The sequence below is a fragment of the Lolium rigidum genome, chromosome 3 (genome assembly GCF_022539505.1).
Source record: "Lolium rigidum isolate FL_2022 chromosome 3, APGP_CSIRO_Lrig_0.1, whole genome shotgun sequence".
In the NCBI taxonomy this organism is placed as follows: Eukaryota; Viridiplantae; Streptophyta; class Magnoliopsida; order Poales; family Poaceae; genus Lolium; species Lolium rigidum.
In genome coordinates this window covers 71,017,173-71,025,542 of record NC_061510.1, presented here as the reverse complement: position 1 = coordinate 71,025,542, position 8,370 = coordinate 71,017,173, and positions in this window count along the sequence as shown.

The following is an 8,370-nucleotide window of genomic DNA, read 5'->3' as shown; positions in this document are numbered from 1 at the left end:
AAGACACAAATATAAAACAAAGTACTGTAGCAAAATAACACATGGATTATCTCCCAAGAAGTTCTTTCTTTATAGTCATTAAGATGGGCTCAGCAGTTTTAATGTTACGCTCACAGGAAATAGTATTTGGAGCAAAAAGAGAGCATCAAGAAGCAAATCCAAAACACATTTAAGTCTAACATGCTTCCTATGAAGAGGAGTCTTGTACACAAATGAATTCATGAAGAACAAAGTGACAAGCATAAGAGGATAAAACACGAGTAACTTCAAGATTCTCGACATAAAGAGGGAAACTTAATATTGTTGAAATGCATATAACCATATTTCCCTCTCTTATAATAACTTTCAGTAGCATCATTGATGAAATCCACAATATACCCATCACTTAAAACATTCTTATCATGATTCATATGCATAGAAGTATCATTAAATTTGGCATAAGAAGAGTTATTCTCATTAATAGTAATTGGAGTAAGATTATTATCAAGAATTTGAACATGGTAAACAAATTGCATATTAAGGGAATTGTTTTTGGTAATCCAATCATGACTATGACAAGTTTCATAAGGATAGTTAGAACCTATATCATAGCATTCTTTATAATAATCATCGAGAGATCGGGGGCACGAGTGTCATCATAGGAAATAGAATAGTTATCTTTCACGGTCGGTTTATCTGTGTCCACACCATCATTGTTATTAGAAGGAGATGTATCAAGAACATAATGACCAGTAGCTAAAGGATTTTCAAACACCTCTTCCCCAAGCTTAGAGCTTTCTATATCATTATGGGAGGAAGCATGGATAGCAATGACACTATGGCAATTATTATCATCATTTTCAGAATTAGTTTCCCAGAGATTTGTAATATCAAAAGTAGTGTGCTCATTCAAATCATGATCGCTAATGTATGTAAAGGGCATAGGAAGATCATCGTATTCAGATTCATTATCATAATAATCATTAGAAGCAACATACTTACGGTTACCTAGCGTTATCTCATTCACGCGGGGATACGCCGTTACCTTTTTCTTTTTATTCTCCTTCTTCTTCTTCTTCTTCTTCTTCTTCTTCTTCTTCTTCTTCTTCTTCTTCTTCTTCTTCTTCTTCTTCTTCTTCTTCTTCTTCTTCTTCTTCTTCTTCTTCTTCTTCTTCTTTTTCTTCTTCGTTCCTTCTTCTTGTTCCCTTCTTTAGGAGGAAGAGGCTTGAAGGGTGGCTTGTCCGCATAACCTGATTTACTTTCGAAACAATAGAAGAAACTTGGGAGGATCCCTCCTTTTCATTAATTAGTTGAAAACACACAGCGGTCCTATCATATTTTGGCAAGGTGTCATCTTCTAAAATATTTTGTATGTAAGTATTTGTATGGCTATTATCAATGCAATAAGAAAAACACCCATGCAGGACATCATCAATATCAAGATCACTCATATGCAACAAAGAGATTTTTCTTGACAGTTCCTCACACCCCAAAAATAAAGTAAGTTCATCATGCTGATTAGGAGTAATTTCATCATCACAATACAAATTTGCAGCACTCATTGGGTTCAAATTATCATTGGAGGAGCATTGAAAATTAAAATGACCCACTTCATGGCAAACTTCACAAATAAAAGGATAGAGGGCACAAACTTTTTTACCAAGATCATCTAGAGCCCTAAACCACTTTCTAGTTTTTTCATTAGCATGATGGATACAATATTCATCTTCGATTTGATTAATTACACAAGGTCTATGTATTCCACAAAAATTAACATGCTTATAGGAAATAGCATTCTTAGGAGTTTGAGCATGCTTATTACAATAATTAACAACAATTTCATTCTTCATGCAAGCCTCTTTAAAAGGTTCATGATACTTATCAAAATTCTTTTTAGGCAATTCAAAATGAGAAGCAAAGGCTTTATAAAGATTTGCGGCAACTTGAGAGTCAAGACCATAAGTAGCACTCATATTTCGAAATTTATCGGTATCCATAAAAGTTTCAATGCATTCATAATCATAATTTATACCTGACTCTTTACCTTTGTCGTTCTCCCAATCTTCAGCGTTCTCCTTAATCCGATCAAGAAGGTCCCTTTTAAACTCTTCTTTGTTGCGCGTGAATGATCCAGAACAAGTAGCATCCAGCAAGGTCTTATCTTGAAAAGAAAGTCTTGCATAGAAATTATCAATGATGATATTACCTGGAAGCTCATGATTGGGGCATTTGAGCATTAAAGACTTCAATCTCTCCCATGGTCGGGCAATACTCTCTCCATCATGAGGCCAGAAATTATATATTCGGTTTCGGTCTTTGTGAATTTCACTTGGAGGATAGAATTTAGAATAAAATAGAGGCACAATATCTTTCCAATCAAGAGAATGCTCATCCTTCAGCGAGTTTATGCCAATGCGCCGCTTTACCGGACAACGACATAGAGAATAATTTCTTCTTCACTTCATCCATAGAGATACCTGCACACTTGAATAACCCGCATAATTCATGCAAAAACGAGTAAATGATCTCCAGGATGCACAGTTCCATCCCCTTCATAGCGGTTATCCATAACACGTTCAATAATTTTCATAGGTATTTTATATGGAATACTTTCCAGTAGGTGCATTTAAAATATCACAAGCATCATTAGAGTTATCGCATATGGGAGATAAAGTATTATCAGAGCAAATTTTCTCCCTTAAAGATGGGAAGCTAAAAAGATCACAAAAACTAGCTTCCCCAAGCTTAGACTTCTCCATAGCATTAGCAGTAATTGCATTCATACTAATAACATCGCTACTAGCATGCGAATAAGGTTCCATTGGTTTTTTAATGTTCGCACCAAACAATTCTAAATCAGGAAAAAGATTAAAAAGCTCACCAAATTTGTTGTTGTTTTCCATTATGCCTAACTAGTGAAAATAAAAACAAGAAACAAAAAGATGCAATTGCAGGATCTAAAGGAAATAGCTTCGAGCACTCACACACCGGCAACAATGCTAGGAAATAGCTTAGTAGTCGGAGGATGTGAATACCTTTTACCTTACCTCCCCGAGCAACGGCGCCGGAAAAGTGCTTGATGTCTACGGGAGCTTCTATTCTTGTAGACGGTGTTGGGCCTCCAAGAGCGAGAGGTTTGTAGAACAGCAGCAAGTTTCCCTTAAGTGGATCACCCAAGGTTTATCGAACTCGGGGAGGAAGAGGTCAAAGATATCCCTCTCATGCAACCACTGCAACCACAAAGCAAGAAGTCTCTTGTGTCCCCAACACACCTAATAGGTGCACTAGTTCGGCGAAGAGATAGTGAAATACAGGTGGTATGAATAAGTAGTAGCAACGGCACCGGAAAAGTGCTTTGCCCAGGACGAGTAAACAAGCAGTAGTAACGCAGCGGTAGTACCGCAGATAAAACGAGTAAACAAGCAGCGATAGCGATATTCGGGAACAAGGCCTAGGGATTAGACTTTCACTAGTGGACACTCTCAACATTGATCACATAACAGAATAGATAAATGCATACTCTACACTCTTGTTGGATGATGAACACATTGCGTAGGATTACACGAACCCTCAATGCCGGAGTTAACAAGCTCCACAATTCAATGTTCATATTTAAATAACCTTAGAGTGCATGAAAGATCAATTCTACTAAACCAAGTACTAACATAGCATGCACATTGTCACCTTCATGCTATGTAGGAGGAATAATACACATCAATACTATCATAGCAATAGTTAACTTCATAATCTACAAGAGATCATAATCATAGCATAAACCAAGTACTAACACGGATGCACACACTGTCACCATTACACCGTGCAGGAGGAATAAAACTACTTTAATAACATTGCTAGAGTAGCACATAGATAAATTGTGATACAAAATACATTGCAATCATAAAGAGATATAAATAAGCACTTCACTACGCCATTCATAACGGTGAGTAAGTATTCTGTGAAATATAGCCTAAGAGACCCACACGGTGCACACACTGTCACCTTTACACACGTGGGACAAGGAGTCTCCGGAGATCACATAAGTAAAACTCACTTGACTAGCATAATGACATCTAGATTACAAGCATCATCATATGAATCTCAATCATGTAAGGCAGCTCATGAGATTATTGTATTGAAGCACATAGGAGAGATGAACCACATAGCTACCGGTACAGCCCCGAGCCTCGATGGAGAACTACTCCCTCCTCATGGGAGCAGCAGCGGTGATGAAGATGGCGGTGGAGATGGCAGCGGTGTCGATGGAGAAGCCTTCCGGGGCACTTCCCCGCTCCGGCGGGTGCCGGAACGGAGACTCCTGTCCCCCAGATCTTGGCTTCGCGATGGCGGCGGCTCTGGAAGGTTTTCCGTATCGTGGTTTTTCGCATCAGGGGTTTCGCGACGGAGGCTTTAAGTAGGCGGAAGGGCAGAGTCGGGGGGCTGACGAGGGGCCCACACCATAGGGCGGCGCGGGCCCCCCCTTGGCCGCGCCGCCTTGTGGTTTGGCCACCTCGTGGCCCCACTTCGTATGCTCTTCGGTCTTCTGGAAGGTTCGTGGCAAAATAGGCCCCTGGGTCTTCGTTTCGTCCAATTCCGAGAATATTTCGTTACTAGGATTTACGAAACCAAAAACAGCGTAGAAACGAGAACTGGCACTTCGGCATCTTGTTAATAGGTTAGTTCCAGAGAATGCACGAATATGACATAAAGTGTGCATAAAACATGTAGGTATCATCAATAATATGGCATGGAACATAAGAAATTATCGATACGTCGGAGACGTATCACCTACCGACATGGAGGACACCGAACGGGGAGCCGAGGGCACGGGTGAACACGTTGATCCCATCAGTTCAGCCGACAGATCGAGTGACGCGCTTGAGCCCGTTGATCCGGAAGTGGGGGATTCCAGCAATCGAAGGATTCCCCTGCGTTGACGTTGTAGTGGACGCTGCCGAAGGTCATCTCTCGTGTTCCCTTGTAGATCCGAGAAGTTCGAGCGGGAGGAATCGCTGTGTGGAGTAAACTCGTAGGAGCCGAATCGAATCGGGCTTCCCGAGATTGGTGACGACGGTGTTGACGAAGCTGCTGATGAAGCTGCCGGCGAAGCCGCCGGCGTCATGATCGGATCTGCCGATGCCCCGCCTTGTGCCGACGAGGTTTCCCACGAGACGGTGCCAATTGTCGAGGTACTCCTCGCCAATGCCCTCCGGTAGGGGCTTAGGGTTGACGGAATCTCTGTAGGCCGACACGAGACATCGGTTCGCGGACAAGCGAGGAGAGCGATTTACCCAGGTTCGGGGCCCTCGATGAGGTAAAACCCTTACGTCCCGCCCGTCTCGTTCTTTAATTATGATGACAATGGATTACAATGGGGTGCCGAATACGTCGGCTGAGATCTAGTCGAGATTGCTATTGCTAGGGTTACCTAGCTTTAAGTTTTCTCTGGCTAAGATTGCTAAGATTGCTAAGATTGTTCGTGTCCCTCGGCAGCCCCTCTCCTGGCCCTTATATAGGAGGCCAGGTCCCAAGGGTCCTAACCGAGTACGACTAGGTTTACAGTAGTTTAGATCCAATCTTTCCTTGTTTGTTCGCTTCCTTGTCTTGCCCGTCAAGGAATCTTCTAGTGCGCCGACCTAGTGGCCCATCTCGCCTTCAGGTATCTTCATGGGCCTCCAACTTGTCAATACCAGATAGGGCAATACCGGTTACCCGAAGGGTAATGCCCACGTCACACGTGGACTGGCTGGGAGTGCGACGAGGGCGCAAACCAAGCCTGTTGAACCACCTCTTTGAAACCAGGCATCTTGGTCCAGAAGGACTCGAAGCGAAAAAGAGGCGGCTTCCGCGGGCCACTCTGGTTAGACAAGAGGAGGGGGCAATGGTCCGAGAGGGACGTGGATAAGGAATAAAGCGCATGGTTCTCGAACATGAGGTCACAAGCAGTATTGCAGAAAGCTCGGTCAAGACGCACCAGGGTAGGGGTCTGCCTTTCGTTGCTCCAAGTAAACTTCCGATTCTGCAGTTTCAGCTCCTTAAGGTGACAGCTGGTGAGGGCTCTTCTGAAAAGACCCATCAGTCAAAATTCAAGGTTGTTGTTGTTCTTATCTTCTGCCTGATAGATAAGGTTGAAATCTCCGATGATGAGCCACTTGGAGTCGTCCGGAGGTTTGGCCGCGATAGCTTCCGTGAGAAAGGCCTCTTTCTCGGCGTGGTCTGTAGGGCCATAGACCGTGGTGAGCTTGAAGGAGGTACCACATGACCGAACGGAGACGTTAGCCGAAATCAAGTGAGTGCCGAGATGAACGTTGGATATCTCCACATGTTCATCGCTCCAGAGTAAGAGGATGCCACCACGGGTGCCGGTGGACGGACGATGGGCGAAGGAGCGAAGCTTAAACCCGCCGATATAAGAAGCCGTTTGTTGATCGATGTGGTCGAGCTTGGTCTCTTGGATGCAAGCGATGTGACAGCGGGTATCGGCGAGGAAGGCGTGGACGGTGTCTTTGCGAGCTTGGTCATTAAGACCGCGGGTGTTCCAATCAGCAATGGAGAGATCAGGACCGATCATAATGAAGTTTAACCAAACAGATGAAGGGACGAGCACAGTACTTGTCCACAAAGCGAAAGACGGATGATGAAAAAAACACGGCGGAAAAGCAAAGGAGCTAAACAGGCACGTCCTGGGTCTCTGGCTCGCAACCTCCTGGGCCTCCCATAGCAATGAGGGACTCGTCCGCTTCGGCCAAGCTGCGGATGTTGAGTTTGAAGATCTTGGTAAGAGCTTCAATCGCCTTGTCCGGGAGCGAAGCCTTGAACTTGTCGACGTAGGCCTTCCTTGATTCGAGCAGAGGGACTCCAGCGGCAGCAGCGCCCATCTTGGTGTTCAGAACGTGAACTGCCTTATCAACGGCATGCATCTTCGGCTTGTTGAGGAGGCGGGCGCTGCGCCGATTCTCAGAAGAGGGGTGCACCTCGTGCCGTGCAGGCAACAGCAGCTCCGGCGCAAGGCTCGGCAGGAGAGGAGCCTGAGGGCGCACGAACAGGTTGTTGATGTTGGATGAAGCGTGTTCTTCGGCCTCGGGCTCGAGCAGGGCCTGCATCTCTTCATCCTTGGCGACATCCTCGGCAGTGTCCTCCCAAGAGTCTGGCACCACAGAAGGTGAAAGTGGCTCGGACGGGGCCGAGTGAAGAAGAGGCGGGGCAGGGGGCGTCGTCGAGACGTCCCCGATGTCGTCCAGCCAAGCACTGGGGAGGGGGGCCCGCTGTGCACTTGAGGTGGAGGCGACGCGAGCCTAGAGAACCCCGAGGCAAAGGCCGGCGGCAGTCCCTTGATGGCGGACGTCCCAAAACTGACTGTTGACAAATTCCCCGGCCTGCCCCGGGCGTTTCGGGTCGATCCGAAAAGCCACCGGGCCTAAAAACAGATCCAATAAGAGTTGTGGACTTGTTGGGCCAGCACCCCTATCCTCACTCCCACATCTGTAGCAGGTAGAGCTTCTTCTTCCTCGAGAGACAGAAAGGGGAAAAGAGACCAAGATCCACGCGAGGAAAAGAGAGGATCATGGAGGATGAAGATGAAGACCAAAGTGGAAGAATCAAAGACCTTAAGGGGAAATCTCTTCAGCTCAGTCCATCACCATCTCTTCAGGTTCAGTCCATCAAAAGCATCCCATGAAAATCTGCCAACATGTTTGAAAAACAAAATCAACCAAAACTCACAGGTCCACAAACATTTGTTCTAGTATGAAATACAATCTACTTTCTGCAAAGAGTTAGACAGAGCAACATATGTAGGCAGCAAAAAAGGGTGCAAACCTGTAGGATAACACAATTAAGATTTAAGTCATTTAACAGGATAAGCCTATGATCACAGCAGATCGCTCAAGCTGCAAGCACTCAATGATTTACTCGGCTAACTGATGGAATAATCGTGGAACTAAGCAGACAAAACAACTCTGAATCTAAGAAAGGTTATCGTCAGAGAACGAAAAAACACTGCAGTCGGGTGCATGGCAAAACTAGAGGAAAATGCAAAATCTTAGCAAACTACAAACGACTGAACTCCAATCACACTACTGAAATCCTATACCAAACTGAAGACCAATACTGAAGCACTCATGCCATACAATCTAGTTTCTGCAAAGATTTAATCAGAGCAGCATAGGTAGGCAGCAAAAAGGGGTGCAAACCTGTAGGATAATACAGGACATCCAAGTAGAGCTCGATATACCATAGTCCTCTTGACAAAATCCAGCATTCAGATAAAAAACTCAGGTATAACAGAAAAGCGTCATAGTAGATGCTCAGCTTTGTTCTGGATCAAACCAAAAAGAAATACAGCAAAAATACTGCTTTCCCAAAACATCTTTATATTGTGAGGTAGAGAGAGTA